Consider the following 17820-nt stretch of genomic DNA (forward strand, 5'->3'; position numbering starts at 1 on the left):
GGTACGCCAGGAGAGTTCCAAATGTGTGTGGGTAGAATATATATCCCACGGGGGCAAAATTGAAAAAAGTTGAAAAAAAATTTTTTTTTTAAACTTAGTCATTTTTCCTGGGTTTATCAGACTTTCAGATAGGGGAAATGTCAGTGAGCGTTTCGATTTCAGTTCCAGAGCTATTCGCCCGATGAGTCCTTCATATTTAGGCGTTTTCAGCCAATTTTCAGAATTTTTGAAAATTTCACTTTTTTGTGAAAATATTCACTAAATGAGGGAATAATATGTGTGAGGGTACCCCAGGAGAGTTCCAAATGTGTGTGGGTAGAATATATATCCCACGGGGGTAAAATTGAAAAAAGTTGAAAAAATTTTTTATTTGGACTTAGTCATTTTTCCGACGTTTATCAGACTTTCAGATAAGGGAAATGTCAGTGAGCGTTCCGATTTCAGTTCCAGAGCGATTCGCCCGATGAGTCCTTCATATTTAGTCGATTTCAGCCAATTTTCAGAATTTTTGAAAATTTCACTTTTTTGTGAAAATATCCACTAAATGAGGGAATAATATGTGTGAGGGTGCGCCAGGAGAGTTCCAAATGTGTGTGGGTAGAATATATATCCCACGGGGGTAAAATTGAAAAAAGTTGAAAAAAAAATTGTTTGGAATTAGTCATTTTTCCTGCGTTTATCAGACTTTCAGATAGGGGAAATGTCAGTGAGTGTTCCGATTTCAGTTCTAGAGCTATTCGCCCAATGAGTCCTTCATATTTAGTCGTTTTCAGCCAATTTTCAGAATTTTTGAAAATTTCACTTTTTTTGTGAAAATATCCACTAAATGCGGGAATAATATGTGTGAGGGTACGCCAGGAGAGTTCCAAATGTGTGTGGGTAGAATATATATCCCACGGGGGTAAAATTGAAAAAAGTTGAAAAAAAATTTGTTTGGAATTAGTCATTTTTCCGGCGTTTATCAGACTTTCAGATAGGGGAAATGTCAGTGAGTGTTCCGATTTCAGTTCCAGGGCGATTCGCCCGATGAGTCCTTCATATTTAGTCGTTTTCAGCCAATTTTCAGAATTTTTGAAAATTTCACTTTTTTGTGAAAATATCCACTAAATGAGGGAATAATATGTGTGAGGGTACGCCAGGAGAGTTCCAAATGTGTGTGGGTAGAATATATATCCCACGGGGGCAAAATTGAAAGAAGTTGAAAAAAAATTTTTTTTTTAGACTTAGTCATTTTTCCTGTGTTTATCAGACTTTCAGATAGGGGAAATGTCTGTGAGCGTTCTGATTTCAGTTCCAGAGCTATTCGCCCGATGAGTCCTTCATATTTAGGCGTTTTCAGCCAATTTTCAGAATTTTTGAAAATTTCACTTTTTTGTGAAAATATTCACTAAATGAGGGAATAATATGTGTGAGGGTACGCCAGGAGAGTTCCAAATGTGTGTGGGTAGAATATATATCCCACGGGGGCAAAATTGAAAAAAGTTAAAAAAAAAAAAATTTTTTAAGACTTAGTCATTTTTCCTGTGTTTATCAGACTTTCAGATAGTGAGCGTTTCGATTTCAGTTCCAGAGCTATTCGCCCGATGAGTCCTTCATATTTAGGCGTTTTCAGCCAATTTTCAGAATTTTTGAAAATTTCACTTTTTTGTGAAAATATTCACTAAATGAGGGAATAATATGTGTGAGGGTACCCCAGGAGAGTTCCAAATGTGTGTGGGTAGAATATATATCCCACGGGGGTAAAATTGAAAAAAGTTGAAAACAATTTTTTTTTGGACTTAGTCATTTTTCCGGCGTTTATCAGACTTTCAGATAGGGGAAATGTCAGTGAGAGTTCTGATTTCAGTTCCAGAGCGATTCGCCAGATGAGTCCTTCATATTTAGGCGTTTTCAGCCAATTTTCAGAATTTTTGAAAATTTCACTTTTTTGTGAAAATATTCACTAAATGAGGGAATAATATGTGTGAGGGTACGCCAGGAGAGTTCCAAATGTGTGTGGGTAGAATATATATCCCACGGGGGCAAAATTGAAAAAAGTTGAAAAAAAAATTTTTTTTTAGACTTAGTCATTTTTCCTGTGTTTATCAGACTTTCAGATAGTGAGCGTTTCGATTTCAGTTCCAGAGCTATTCGCCCGATGAGTCCTTCATATTTAGGCGTTTTCAGCCAATTTTCAGAATTTTTGAAAATTTCACTTTTTTGTGAAAATATTCACTAAATGAGGGAATAATATGTGTGAGGGTACCCCAGGAGAGTTCCAAATGTGTGTGGGTAGAATATATATCCCACGGGGGTAAAATTGAAAAAAGTTGAAAAAAAATTTGTTTGGAATTAGTCATTTTTCCTGCGTTTATCAGACTTTCAGATAGGGGAAATGTCAGTGAGTGTTCCGATTTCAGTTCTAGAGCTATTCTCCCGATGAGTCCTTCATATTTAGTCGTTTTCAGCCAATTTTCAGAATTTTTGAAAATTTCACTTTTTTGTGAAAATATCCACTAAATGCGGGAATAATATGTGTGAGGGTACGCCAGGAGAGTTCCAAATGTGTGTGGGTAGAATATATATCCCACGGGGGTAAAATTGAAAAAAGTTGAAAAAAAATTTGTTTGGAATTAGTCATTTTTCCGGCGTTTATCAGACTTTCAGATAGGGGAAATGTCAGTGAGTGTTCCGATTTCAGTTCCAGGGCGATTCGCCCGATGAGTCCTTCATATTTAGTCGTTTTCAGCCAATTTTCAGAATTTTTGAAAATTTCACTTTTTTGTGAAAATATCCACTAAATGAGGGAATAATATGTGTGAGGGTACGCCAGGAGAGTTCCAAATGTGTGTGGGTAGAATATATATCCCACGGGGGTAAAATTGAAAAAAGTTGAAAACAATTTTTTTTTGGACTTAGTGATTTTTCCGGCGTTTATCAGACTTTCAGATAGGGGAAATGTCAGTGAGCGTTGCGATTTCAGTTCCAGAGCGATTCGCCCGATGAGTCCTTCATATTTAGGCGTTTTCAGCCAATTTTCAGAATTTTTGAAAATTTCACTTTTTTGTGAAAATATCCACTAAATGAGTGAATAATGAGTGTGAGGCTATGCCAGGAGAGTTCCAAATGTGTGTGGGTAGAATATATATCCCACGGGGGTAAAATTGAAAAAAAATTTTTTGGACTTAGTCATTTTTCCGGCGTTTATCAGACTTTCAGATAGGGGAAATGTAAGTGAGCTTTCCGATTTCAGTTCCAGAGCGATTATACCGATGAGTCCTTCATATTTCGTCGTTTTCAGCCAATTTTCAGAATTTTTGAAAATTTCACTTTTTTGTGAAAATATCTACTAAATGTGGGAATAATATGTGTGAGGATATGCCAGGAGAGTTCCAAATGTGTTTGGGTAGAATATATATCCCACGGGGGCAAAATTGAAAAAAAAATTTTTTTTTAGACTTAGTCATTTTTCCTGTGTTTATCAGACTTTCAGATAGGGGAAATGTCAGTGAGCATTTCGATTTCAGTTCCAGAGCTATTCGCCCGATGAGTCCTTCATATTTAGGCGTTTTCAGCCAATTTTCAGAATTTTTGAAAATTTCACTTTTTTGTGAAAATATTCACTAAATGAGGGAATAATATGTGTGAGGGTACCCCAGGAGAGTTCCAAATGTGTGTGGGTAGAATATATATCCCACGGGGGTAAAATTGAAAAAAGTTGAAAACAATTTTTTTTTGGACTTAGTCATTTTTCCGGCATTTATCAGACTTTCAGATAGGGGAAATGTCAGTGAGAGTTCTGATTTCAATTCCAGAGCGATTCGCCCGATGAGTGCTTCATATTTAGTCGTTTTCAGCCAATTTTCAGAATTTTTGAAAATTTCACTTTTTTGTGAAAATATCCACTAAATGAGGGAATAATATGTGTGAGGGTACGCCAGGAGAGTTCCAAATGTGTGTGGGTAGAATATACATCCCACGGGGGTAAAATTGAAAAAAGTTTTAAAATTTTTTTTTTTCGACTTAGTCATTTTTCCGGTATTTATCAGACTTTCAGTTATGGGAAAAGTCAGTGAGCGTTCTGCTTTCAGTTCCAGAGCGATTCGACCGATGAGTCCTTCATATTTAGTCGTTTTCAGCCAATTTTCTGAATTTTTGAAAATTTCACTTTTTTGTGAAAATATCCACTAAATGAGGGAATAATATGTGTGAGGGTACCCCAGGAGAGTTCCAAATGTGTGTGGGTAGAATATACAGTGCCTACAAGTAGTATTCAACCCCCTGCAGATTTAGCTGGTTGACACATGCGGAATTAACTTGGCATTGTGACATTTGTACTGTAGATCAGCCTGGAAGTGGGAAATGTACTGCAGCAAATTTTGTTTTTGTTTATTTATTTATTTATTTTTTAAAACGTTAAAAGTTAATTCAGAGTGTCATTTATTATTCAACCCCTCAAACCACAAGAGTTCTGTTTGGTCCCCCTAAAGTATTAAGAAGTAGTTCAGGCACCAAGAATAATGAGCTTCACATGTGTGGATTAAAGATCTCTTTTGCCAGCTTTTTCTGACTATTTAAGACCCTCCCCAAACTTGTGAACAGCACTCAGACATGGTCAACATGGGAAAGACAAAGGAGCATTCCAAGGCCATCAGAGACAAGATCGTGGAGGGTCACAAGGCTGGCAAGGGGTACAAAACCCTTTCCAAGGAGTTGGGCCTACCTGTCTCCACTGTTGGGAGCATCATCCGTAAGTGGAAGGCTTATGGAACTACTGTTAGACTTTCACGGCCTGGACAGCCTTTGAAAGTGTCCTCCCGTGCCGAGGCCAAGCTTGTCCAAAGAGTCAAGGCTAACCCAAGGACAACAAGGAAGGAGCTCCGGGAAGATCTCATGGCAGTGGGGACATTGGTTTCAGTCAATACCATAAGTAACGTACTCCACCGCAATGGTGTCCGTTCCAGACGAGCCCGTAAGGTAACTTTACTTTCAAAGAGTCATGTCAAGGCTCGTCTACAGTTTGCTCATGATCACTTGGAGGACTCTGAGACAGACTGGTTCAAGGTTCTATGGTCTGATGAGACCAAGATCGAGATCTTTGGTGCCAACCACACACGTGACGTTTGGAGACTGGATGGCACTGCATACAACCCCAAGAATACCATCCCTACAGTCAAGCATGGTGGTGGCAGCATCATGCTGTGGGGCTGTTTCTCAGCCAAGGGGCCTGGCCATCTGGTCCGCATCCATGGGAAGATGGATAGCACGGCCTACCTGGAGATTTTGGCCAAGAACCTCCGCTCCTCCATCAAGGATCTTAAGATGGGTCGTAATTTCATCTTCCAACAAGACAATGACCCAAAGCACACAGCCAAGAAAACCAAGGCCTGGTTCAACAGGGAAAAAGTCAAGGTGTTGGAGTGGCCTAGTCAGTCTCCTGACCTTAACCCAATTGAAAACTTGTGGAAGGAGCTCAAGAATAAAGTCCACATGAGACACCCAAAGAACCTAGATAACTTGGAGAAGATCTGCATGGAGGAGTGGGCCAAGATAACTCCACAGACCTGTGCCGGCCTGATCAGGTCTTATAAAAGACGATTATTAGCTGTAATTGCAAACAAGGGTTATTCCACAAAATATTAAACAAAGGGGTTGTATAATAATTGACCCACACTTTTATGTTTAAAATTTAATAAAATTCAACTGAGCAACATAACTTTTTGGTTTGTAAGATTTATGCTTTTGTTCATAAAACCTACTCTAGTTTGCAGTTTGAAGTCTCTAACTTATTTGCATCTTATCAAACCAGATAAAACTGCAGGGGGTTGAATACTACTTGTAGGCACTGTATATCCCACGGGGGCAAAACTGAAAAAAGTTGAAAAAAAATTTTTTTTTTAGACTTAGTCATTTTTCCTGTGTTTATCAGACTTTCAGATAGGGGAAATGTCAGTGAGCATTCCGATTTCAGTTCCAGAGCGATTCGCCCGATGAGTCCTTCATATTTAGTCGTTTTCAGCCAATTTTCAGAATTTTTGAAAATTTCACTTTTTTGTGAAAATATCCACTAAATGAGGGAATAATATGTGTGAGGGTACGCCAGGAGAGTTCCAAATGTGTGTGGGTAGAATATATATCCCACGGGGGTAAAATTGAAAAAAGTTGAAAAAAAATTTGTTTGGAATTAGTCATTTTTCCGGCGTTTATCAGACTTTCAGATAGGGGAAATGTCAGTTAGCGTTCTGATTTCAGTTCCAGAGCGATTCGCCCAATGAGTCCTTCATATTTAGTCGTTTTCAGCATATTTTCAGAATTTTTGAAAATTTCACTTTTTTGTGAAAGTATCCACTAAATGAGGGAATAATAAGTGTGAGGCTATGCAGGAGAGTTCCAAATGTGTGTGGGTAGAATATATATCCCACGGGGGTAAAATTGAAAAAGTTGAAAAAATTTTTTATTTCGACTTAGTCATTTTTCCGACGTTTATCAGACTTTCAGATAGGGGAAATGTCAGTGATCATTCTGATTTCAGTTCCAGAGCGATTCGCCCGATGAGTCCTTCATATTTAGTCGTTTTCAGCCAATTTTCTGAATTTTTGAAAATTTCACTTTTTTGTGAAAATATCCACTAAATGAGGGAATAATATGTGTGAGGGTAAGCCAGGAGTGTTCCAAATGTGTGTGGGTAGAATATATATCCCACGGGTGTAAAATTGAAAAAAAAATTTTTTGGACTTAGTCATTTTTCCGGCGTTTATCAGACTTTCAGATAGGGGAAATGTCAGTGAGCGTTCCAATTTCAATTCCAGAGCGATTCTCCCGATGAGTCCTTCATATTTAGTCGTTTTCAGCCAATTTTCTGAATTTTTGAAAATTTCACTTTTTTGTGAAAATATCTACTAAATGTGGGAATAATATGTGTGAGGGTACCCCAGCAGAGTTCCAAATGTGTGTGGGTAGAATATATATCCCACGGGGGTAAAATTGAAAAAGTTGAAAAAAAATTTTTGTTGGACTTAGTCATTTTTCCGACGTTTATCAGACTTTCAGATAAGGGAAATGTCAGAGAGCGTTCCGATTTCAGTTCCAGAGCGATTCGCCCGATGAGTCCTTCATATTTAGTCGTTTTCAGCCAATTTTCAGAATTTTTGAAAATTTCACTTTTTTGTGAAAATATCCACTAAATGAGGGAATAATATGTGTGAGGGTACGCCAGGAGAGTTCCAAATGTGTGTGGGTAGAATATATATCCCACCGGGGTAAAATTGAAAAAAAATTTTTTTGGCCTTAGTCATTTTTCCGGCGTTTATCAGACTTTCAGATAGGGGAAATGTAAGTGAGCGTTCTGATTTCAGTTCCAGAGCGATTATCCCGATGAGTCCTTCATATTTAGTAGTTTTCAGCCAATTTTCTGAATTTTTGAAAATTTCACTTTTTTGTGAAAATATTTACTAAATGTGGGAATAATATGTGTGAGGGTACCCCAGCAGAGTTCCAAATGTGTGTGGGTAGAATATATATCCCACGGGGGTAAAATTGAAAAAGTTTAAAAATTTTTTTATTTGGACTTAGTCATTTTTCCGACGTTTATCAGACTTTCAGATAAGGGAAATGTCAGAGAGCGTTCTGATTTCAGTTCCAGAGCGATTCGCCCGATGAGTCCTTCATATTTAGTCGTTTTCAGCCAATTTTCTGAATTTTTTAAAATTTCACTTTTTTTGTGAAAATATCCACTAAATAAGGGAATAATATGTGTGAGGGTACCCCAGGAGAGTTCCAAATGTGTGTGGGTAGAATATATATCCCACGGGGCAAAATTGAAAAAAAAATTTTTTTTTAGACTTAGTCATTTTTCCTGTGTTTATCAGACTTTCAGATAGGGGAAATGTCAGTGAGCATTTCGATTTCAGTTCCAGAGCTATTCGCCCGATGAGTCCTTCATATTTAGGCGTTTTCAGCCAATTTTCAGAATTTTTGAAAATTTCACTTTTTTGTGAAAATATTCACTAAATGAGGGAATAATATGTGTGAGGGTACCCCAGGAGAGTTCCAAATGTGTGTGGGTAGAATATATATCCCACGGGGGTAAAATTGAAAAAAGTTGAAAACAATTTTTTTTTGGACTTAGTCATTTTTCCGGCATTTATCAGACTTTCAGATAGGGGAAATGTCAGTGAGAGTTCTGATTTCAATTCCAGAGCGATTCGCCCGATGAGTGCTTCATATTTAGTCGTTTTCAGCCAATTTTCAGAATTTTTGAAAATTTCACTTTTTTGTGAAAATATCCACTAAATGAGGGAATAATATGTGTGAGGGTACCCCAGGAGAGCTCCAAATGTGTGTGGGTAGAATATATATACCACGGGGGTAAAATTGAAAAAAGTTGAAAAAAAATTTTTTTTGGACTTAGTCATTTTTCCTGCGTTTATCAGACTTTCAGATAGGGGAAATGTCATGAGTGTACCGATTTCAGTTCCAGAGCTATTCGCCCGATGAGTCCTTCATATTTAGTCGTTTTCAGCCAATTTTCAGAATTTTTGAAAATTTCACTTTTTTGTGAAAATATCCACTATATGAGGTAATAATATGTGTGAGGGTACGCCAGGAGAGTTCCAAATGTGTGTGGGTAGAATATACATCCCACGGGGGTAAAATTGAAAAAAGTTTTAAAATTTTTTTTTTTCGACTTAGTCATTTTTCCGGTATTTATCAGACTTTCAGTTATGGGAAAAGTCAGTGAGCGTTCTCCTTTCAGTTCCAGAGCGATTCGACCGATGAGTCCTTCATATTTAGTCGTTTTCAGCCAATTTTCTGAATTTTTGAAAATTTCACTTTTTTGTGAAAATATCCACTAAATGAGGGAATAATATGTGTGAGGGTACCCCAGGAGAGTTCCAAATGTGTGTGGGTAGAATATACAGTGCCTACAAGTAGTATTCAACCCCCTGCAGATTTAGCTGGTTGACACATGCGGAATTAACTTGGCATTGTGACATTTGTACTGTAGATCAGCCTGGAAGTGGGAAATGTACTGCAGCAAATTTTGTTTTTGTTTATTTATTTATTTATTTTTTAAAACGTTAAAAGTTAATTCAGAGTGTCATTTATTATTCAACCCCTCAAACCACAAGAGTTCTGTTTGGTCCCCCTAAAGTATTAAGAAGTAGTTCAGGCACCAAGAATAATGAGCTTCACATGTGTGGATTAAAGATCTCTTTTGCCAGCTTTTTCTGACTATTTAAGACCCTCCCCAAACTTGTGAACAGCACTCAGACATGGTCAACATGGGAAAGACAAAGGAGCATTCCAAGGCCATCAGAGACAAGATCGTGGAGGGTCACAAGGCTGGCAAGGGGTACAAAACCCTTTCCAAGGAGTTGGGCCTACCTGTCTCCACTGTTGGGAGCATCATCCGTAAGTGGAAGGCTTATGGAACTACTGTTAGACTTTCACGGCCTGGACAGCCTTTGAAAGTGTCCTCCCGTGCCGAGGCCAGGCTTGTCCAAAGAGTCAAGGCTAACCCAAGGACAACAAGGAAGGAGCTCCGGGAAGATCTCATGGCAGTGGGGACATTGGTTTCAGTCAATACCATAAGTAACGTACTCCACCGCAATGGTGTCCGTTCCAGACGAGCCCGTAAGGTAACTTTACTTTCAAAGAGTCATGTCAAGGCTCGTCTACAGTTTGCTCATGATCACTTGGAGGACTCTGAGACAGACTGGTTCAAGGTTCTATGGTCTGATGAGACCAAGATCGAGATCTTTGGTGCCAACCACACACGTGACGTTTGGAGACTGGATGGCACTGCATACAACCCCAAGAATACCATCCCTACAGTCAAGCATGGTGGTGGCAGCATCATGCTGTGGGGCTGTTTCTCAGCCAAGGGGCCTGGCCATCTGGTCCGCATCCATGGGAAGATGGATAGCACGGCCTACCTGGAGATTTTGGCCAAGAACCTCCGCTCCTCCATCAAGGATCTTAAGATGGGTCGTAATTTCATCTTCCAACAAGACAATGACCCAAAGCACACAGCCAAGAAAACCAAGGCCTGGTTCAACAGGGAAAAAGTCAAGGTGTTGGAGTGGCCTAGTCAGTCTCCTGACCTTAACCCAATTGAAAACTTGTGGAAGGAGCTCAAGAATAAAGTCCACATGAGACACCCAAAGAACCTAGATAACTTGGAGAAGATCTGCATGGAGGAGTGGGCCAAGATAACTCCACAGACCTGTGCCGGCCTGATCAGGTCTTATAAAAGACGATTATTAGCTGTAATTGCAAACAAGGGTTATTCCACAAAATATTAAACAAAGGGGTTGTATAATAATTGACCCACACTTTTATGTTTAAAATTTAATAAAATTCAACTGAGCAACATAACTTTTTGGTTTGTAAGATTTATGCTTTTGTTCATAAAACCTACTCTAGTTTGCAGTTTGAAGTCTCTAACTTATTTGCATCTTATCAAACCAGATAAAACTGCAGGGGGTTGAATACTACTTGTAGGCACTGTATATCCCACGGGGGCAAAACTGAAAAAAGTTGAAAAAAAATTTTTTTTTTAGACTTAGTCATTTTTCCTGTGTTTATCAGACTTTCAGATAGGGGAAATGTCAGTGAGCATTCCGATTTCAGTTCCAGAGCGATTCGCCCGATGAGTCCTTCATATTTAGTCGTTTTCAGCCAATTTTCAGAATTTTTGAAAATTTCACTTTTTTGTGAAAATATCCACTAAATGAGGGAATAATATGTGTGAGGGTACGCCAGGAGAGTTCCAAATGTGTGTGGGTAGAATATATATCCCACGGGGGTAAAATTGAAAAAAGTTGAAAAAAAATTTGTTTGGAATTAGTCATTTTTCCGGCGTTTATCAGACTTTCAGATAGGGGAAATGTCAGTTAGCGTTCTGATTTCAGTTCCAGAGCGATTCGCCCAATGAGTCCTTCATATTTAGTCGTTTTCAGCATATTTTCAGAATTTTTGAAAATTTCACTTTTTTGTGAAAGTATCCACTAAATGAGGGAATAATAAGTGTGAGGCTATGCAGGAGAGTTCCAAATGTGTGTGGGTAGAATATATATCCCACGGGGGTAAAATTGAAAAAGTTGAAAAAAATTTTTATTTCGACTTAGTCATTTTTCCGACGTTTATCAGACTTTCAGATAGGGGAAATGTCAGTGATCATTCTGATTTCAGTTCCAGAGCTATTCGCCCGATGAGTCCTTCATATTTAGTCGTTTTCAGCCAATTTTCTGAATTTTTGAAAATTTCACTTTTTTGTGAAAATATCCACTAAATGAGGGAATAATATGTGTGAGGGTAAGCCAGGAGTGTTCCAAATGTGTGTGGGTAGAATATATATCCCACGGGTGTAAAATTGAAAAAAAAATTTTTTGGACTTAGTCATTTTTCCGGCGTTTATCAGACTTTCAGATAGGGGAAATGTCAGTGAGCGTTCCAATTTCAATTCCAGAGCGATTCTCCCGATGAGTCCTTCATATTTAGTCGTTTTCAGCCAATTTTATGAATTTTTGAAAATTTCACTTTTTTGTGAAAATATCTACTAAATGTGGGAATAATATGTGTGAGGGTACCCCAGCAGAGTTCCAAATGTGTGTGGGTAGAATATATATCCCACGGGGGTAAAATTGAAAAAGTTGAAAAAAAATTTTTGTTGGACTTAGTCATTTTTCCGACGTTTATCAGACTTTCAGATAAGGGAAATGTCAGAGAGCGTTCCGATTTCAGTTCCAGAGCGATTCGCCCGATGAGTCCTTCATATTTAGTCGTTTTCAGCCAATTTTCAGAATTTTTGAAAATTTCACTTTTTTGTGAAAATATCCACTAAATGAGGGAATAATATGTGTGAGGGTACGCCAGGAGAGTTCCAAATGTGTGTGGGTAGAATATATATCCCACCGGGGTAAAATTGAAAAAAAATTTTTTTGGCCTTAGTCATTTTTCCGGCGTTTATCAGACTTTCAGATAGGGGAAATGTAAGTGAGCGTTCTGATTTCAGTTCCAGAGCGATTATCCCGATGAGTCCTTCATATTTAGTAGTTTTCAGCCAATTTTCTGAATTTTTGAAAATTTCACTTTTTTGTGAAAATATTTACTAAATGTGGGAATAATATGTGTGAGGGTACCCCAGCAGAGTTCCAAATGTGTGTGGGTAGAATATATATCCCACGGGGGTAAAATTGAAAAAGTTTAAAAAATTTTTTATTTGGACTTAGTCATTTTTCCGACGTTTATCAGACTTTCAGATAAGGGAAATGTCAGAGAGCGTTCTGATTTCAGTTCCAGAGCGATTCGCCCGATGAGTCCTTCATATTTAGTCGTTTTCAGCCAATTTTCTGAATTTTTTAAAATTTCACTTTTTTTGTGAAAATATCCACTAAATAAGGGAATAATATGTGTGAGGGTACCCCAGGAGAGTTCCAAATGTGTGTGGGTAGAATATATATCCCACAGGGGTAAAATTGAAAAAAAAATTTTTTTGGACTTAGTCATTTTTCCGGCGTTTATCAGACTTTCAGATAGGGGACATGTCAGTGAGCGTTCCGCTTTCAGTTCCAGAGCGATTCGCCCGATGAGTCCTTCATATTTAGTCGTTTTCAGCCAATTTTCTGAATTTTTGAAAATTTCACTTTTTTGTGAAAATATCCACTATATGAGGGAATAATATGTGTGAGGGTACGCCAGGAGAGTTCCAAATGTGTGTGGGTAGAATATATATCCCACGCGGGAAAAATTGAAAAAAGTAAAAAAAAAATTTTTTTTCGACTTAGTCATTTTTCCTGCGTTTATCAGACTTTCAGATAGGGTAAATTTCAGTGAGTGTTCCGATTTCAGTTCCAGAGCTATTCGCCCGATGAGTCATTCATATTTAGTCGTTTTCAGCCAATTTTTAGAATTTTTGAAAATTTCACTTTTTTGTGAAAATATCCACTAAATGAGGAAATAATATGTGTGAGGGTACGCCAGGAGAGTGCCAAATGTGTGTAGGTAAAATATATATCCCACAGGGGTAAAATTGAAAAAAAAAATTTTGTTGGACTTAGTCATTTTTCCGCCATTTATCAGACTTTCAGATAGGGAAAATGTCGGTGAGCATTCCGATTTCAGTTCCAGAGCGATTCCCCCGATGAGTCCTTCATATTTAGTCATTTTCAGCCAATTTTCAGAATTTTTGAAAATTTCACTTTTTTGTGTAAATATCCACTAAATGAGGGAATAATATGTGTAAGGGTACGCCAGGAGAGTTCCAAATGTGTGTGGGTAGAATATATATCCCACGGGGGTAAAATTTAAAAAAGTTGAAAAAATTTTTTTGGGGACTTAGTCATTTTTACGCCATTTATCAGACTTTCAGATAGGGGAAATGTCAGTGAGCGTTGCGATTTTAGTTCCAGAGCGATTCGCCCCATGAGTCCTTCATATTTAGTCGTTTTCAGCCAATTTTCTGAATTTTTGAAAATTTCACTTTTTTGTGAAAATATCCACTAAATGAGGGAATAATATGTGTGAGGGTACCCCAGGAGAGTTCCAAATGTGTGTGGGTAGAATATATATCCCACGGGGGTAAAATTGAAAAAAAAATTTTTTTGGACTTAGTCATTTTTCCGCCGTTTATCAGACTTTCATATAGGGGAAATGTAAGTGAGCGTTCCGATTTCAGTTCCAGAGTGATTCTCCCGATGAGTCCTTCATATTTAGTCGTTTTCAGCCAATTTTCTGAATTTTTGAAAATTTCACTTTTTTGTGAAAATATCCACTATATGAGGGAATAATATGTGTGAGGGTACGCCAGGAGAGTTCCAAATGTGTGTGGGTAGAATATATATCCCACGCGGGTAAAATTGAAAAAAGTTTAAAAAATTTTTTTTTTCGACTTAGTCATTTTTCCTGTGTTTATCAGACTTTCAGATAGGGTAAATGTCAGTGAGTGTTCCGATTTCAGTTCCAGAGCTATTCGCCCGATGAGTCATTCATATTTAGTCGTTTTCAGCCAATTTTTAGAATTTTTGAAAATTTCACTTTTTTGTGAAAATATCCACTAAATGAGGAAATAATATGTGTGAGGGTACGCCAGGAGAGTACCAAATGTGTGTAGGTAGAATATGTATCCCACAGGGGTAAAATTGAAAAAAAAATTTTTGTTCGACTTAGTCATTTTTCCGCCATTTATCAGACTTTCAGATAGGGAAAATGTCGGTGAGCATTCCGATTTCAGTTCCAGAGCGATTCCCCCGATGAGTCCTTCATATTTAGTCATTTTCAGCCAATTTTCTGAATTTTTAAAATTTCACTTTTTTGTGAAAATATCCACTATATGAGGGAATAATATGTGTGAGGGTACGCCAGGAGAGTTCCAAATGTGTGTGGGTAGAATATATATCCCACGCGGGTAAAATTGAAAAAAGTTTAAAAAATTTTTTTTTTCGACTTAGTCATTTTTCCTGTGTTTATCAGACTTTCAGATAGGGTAAATGTCAGTGAGTGTTCCGATTTCAGTTCCAGAGCTATTCGCCCGATGAGTCATTCATATTTAGTCGTTTTCAGCCAATTTTTAGAATTTTTCAAAATTTCACTTTTTTGTGAAAATATCCACTAAATGAGGAAATAATATGTGTGAGGGTACGCCAGGAGAGTTCCAAATGTGTGTACGTAGAATATATATCCCACAGGGGTAAAATTGAAAAAAAAATTTTTGTTGGACTTAGTCATTTTTCCGGCGTTTATCAGACTTTCATATAGGGGAAATGTCAGTGAGCGTTCCGATTTCAGTTCCAGAGTGATTCTCCCGATGAGTCCTTCATATTTAGTCATTTTCAGCCAATTTTCAGAATTTTTGAAAATATCACTTTTTTGTGAAAATATCTACTAAATGTGGGAATAATATGGCTGAGGGTACGCCAGGAGAGTTCCAAATGTGTGTAGGTAGAATATATATCCCACAGGGGTAAAATAGAAAAAAAAATTTTTTTGGACTTAGTCATTTTTCTGGCGTTTATCAGACTTTCAGATAGGGGAAATGTAAGCGCGCGTTTCGATTTCAGTTCCAGAGCTATTCGCCCGATGAGTCCTTCATATTTAGTCGTTTTCAGCCAATTTTCAGAATTTTTGAAAATTTAACTTTTTTATGAAAATATCCACTATATGAGGGAATAATATGTGTGAGGGTACGCCAGGAGAGTTCCAAATGTGTGTGGGTAGAATATATATCCCACGGGGGTAAAATTGAAAAAAGTTTAAAAAAATTTTTTTTTCAACTTAGTCATTTTTCCTGCGTTTATCAGATTTTCAGATAGGGTAAATGTCAGTGAGTGTTCCGATTTCAGTTCCAGAGCTATTCGCCCGAAGAGTCATTCATATTTAGTCGTTTTCAGCCAATTTTTAGAATTTTTGAAAATTTCACTTTTTTGTGAAAATATCCACTGAGGGAATAATATGTGTGAGGGTACCCCAGAAGAGTTCCAAATGTGTGTGGGTAGAATACATATCCTATGGGGGTAAAAGTGAAAAAGGTTGAAAAAAAATTTTGTTTGGAGTTAGTGATTTTTCCTGCGTTTATCAGACTTTCAGATAGGGGAAATGTCAGTGAGCATTCCGATTTCAGTTCCAGAGCTATTCGCCCAATGAGTCCTTCATATTTAGTCGTTTTCAGCCAATTTTCAGAATTTTTGAAAATTTCACTTTTTTGTGAAAATATCCACTAAATGAGGGAATAATATGTGTGAGGGTACGCCAGGAGAGTTCCAAATGTGTGTGGGTAGAATATATATCCCACGCGTGTAAAATTGAAAAAAGTTGAAAAAAAAATTGTTTGGACTTAGTCATTTTTCCGGCGTTTATCAGACTTTCAGATAGGGGAAATGTCAGTGAGAGTTCTGATTTCAGCTCCAGAGCGATTCGCCCGATGAGTCCTTCATATTTAGTCGTTTTCAGCCAATTTTCTAAATTTTTGAAAATTTCACTTTTTTGTGAAAATATCCACTAAATGAGGGAATAATATGTGTGAGGGTACGCCAGGAGAGTTCCAAATGTGTGTGAGTAGAATATATATCCCACGGGGGTAAAATTGAAAAAAGTTGAAAAAAAATGTTTTTGGACTTAGTCATTTTTCCAGCGTTTATCAGACTTTCAGATAGGGGAAATGTCAGTGAGCATTCCGATTTCAGTTCCAGAGTGATTCTCCCGATGAATCCTTCATATTTAGTCGTTTTCAGCCAATTTTCTGAATTTTTGAAAATTTCACTTTTTTGTGAAAATATCCACTAAATGAGGGAATAATATGTGTGAGGGTACGCCAGGAGAGTTCCAAATGTGTGTGAGTAGAATATATATCCCACGGGGGTAAAATTGAAAAAAGTTGAAAAAAAATGTTTTTGGACTTAGTCATTTTTCCAGCGTTTATCAGACTTTCAGATAGGGGAAATGTCAGTGAGCATTCCGATTTCAGTTCCAGAGTGATTCTCCCGATGAATCCTTCATATTTAGTCGTTTTCAGCCAATTTTCTGAATTTTTGAAAATTTCACTTTTTTGTGAAAATATCCACTAAATGAGGGAATAATATGTGTGAGGGTACCCCAGGAGAGTTCCAAATGTGTGTGGGTAGAATATATATCCCACGGGGGTAAAATTGAAAAAAAAATTTTTTTTGACTGTCATTTTTCCGGCGTTTATCAGACTTTCAGATAGGGGAAATGTCAGTGAGTGTTCCGATTTCATTTCCAGAGCTATTCGCCCGATGAGTCCTTCATATTTAGTCGTTTTCAGCCAATTTTCAGAATTTTTGAACATTTCACTTTTTTGTGAAAATATCCACTAAATGAGGGAATAATATATGTGAGGGTACCCCAGGAGAGTTCCAAATGTGTGTGGGTAGAATATATATCCCACGGGGGTACAATTGAAAAAAGTTGAAAAAAAAATTGTTTGGACTTAGTCATTTTTCTTGCGTTTATCAGACTTTCAGATAGTGGAAATGTCAGTGAGCGTTCTGATTTCAGTTCCAGATCGATTCGCCCAATGAGTCCTTCATATTTAGTCGTTTTCAGCCAATTTTCAGAATTTTTGAACATTTCACTTTTTTTGTGAAAATATCCACTAAATGAGGGAATAATATGTGTGAGGGTACCCCAGGAGAGTTCCAAATGTGTGTGGGTAGAATATATATCCCACGGGGGTAAAATTGAAGAAAGTTGAAAAAAAAATATTTTGGACTTAGTCATTTTTCCTGCGTTTATCAGACTTTCAGGTAGGGGAAATGTCAGTGAGTGTTCCGATTTCAGTTCCAGAGCTATTCTCCCGATGAGTCCTTCATATTTAGTCGTTTTCAGCCAATTTTCAGAATTTTTGAGCATTTCACTTTTTTGTGAAAATATCCACTAAATGAGGAAATAATATGTGTGAGGGTACCCCAGGAGAGTTCCAAATGTGTGTGGGTAGAATATATATCCCACGGGGTAAAATTGAAGAAAGTTGAAAAAAAATTTTTTTTGGACTTAGTCATTTTTCCGGCGTTTATCAGACTTTCAGATAGGGGAAATGTCAGTGAGCGTTCCGATTTCCGATTAAAAGAGCGATTCGCCCGATGAGTCCTTCATATTTAGTCGTTTTCAGCCAATTTTCAGAATTTTTGAAAATTTCACTTTTTTGTGAAAATATCCACTAAATGAGGTAATAATATGTGTGAGGGTACGCCAGGAGAGTTCCAAATGTGTGTGGGTAGAATATATATCCCACGGGGGTAAAATTGAAAAAAAAATTTTTTTGGACTGTCATTTTTCCGGCGTTTATCAGACTTTCAGATAGAGGAAATGTCAGTGAGTGTT

The sequence above is a fragment of the Phyllobates terribilis genome, unplaced genomic scaffold, assembly GCF_046119375.1.
Source record: "Phyllobates terribilis strain yellow unplaced genomic scaffold, ASM4611937v1 Scaffold_8__6_contigs__length_399053987, whole genome shotgun sequence".
Classification (NCBI taxonomy): domain Eukaryota; kingdom Metazoa; phylum Chordata; class Amphibia; order Anura; family Dendrobatidae; genus Phyllobates; species Phyllobates terribilis.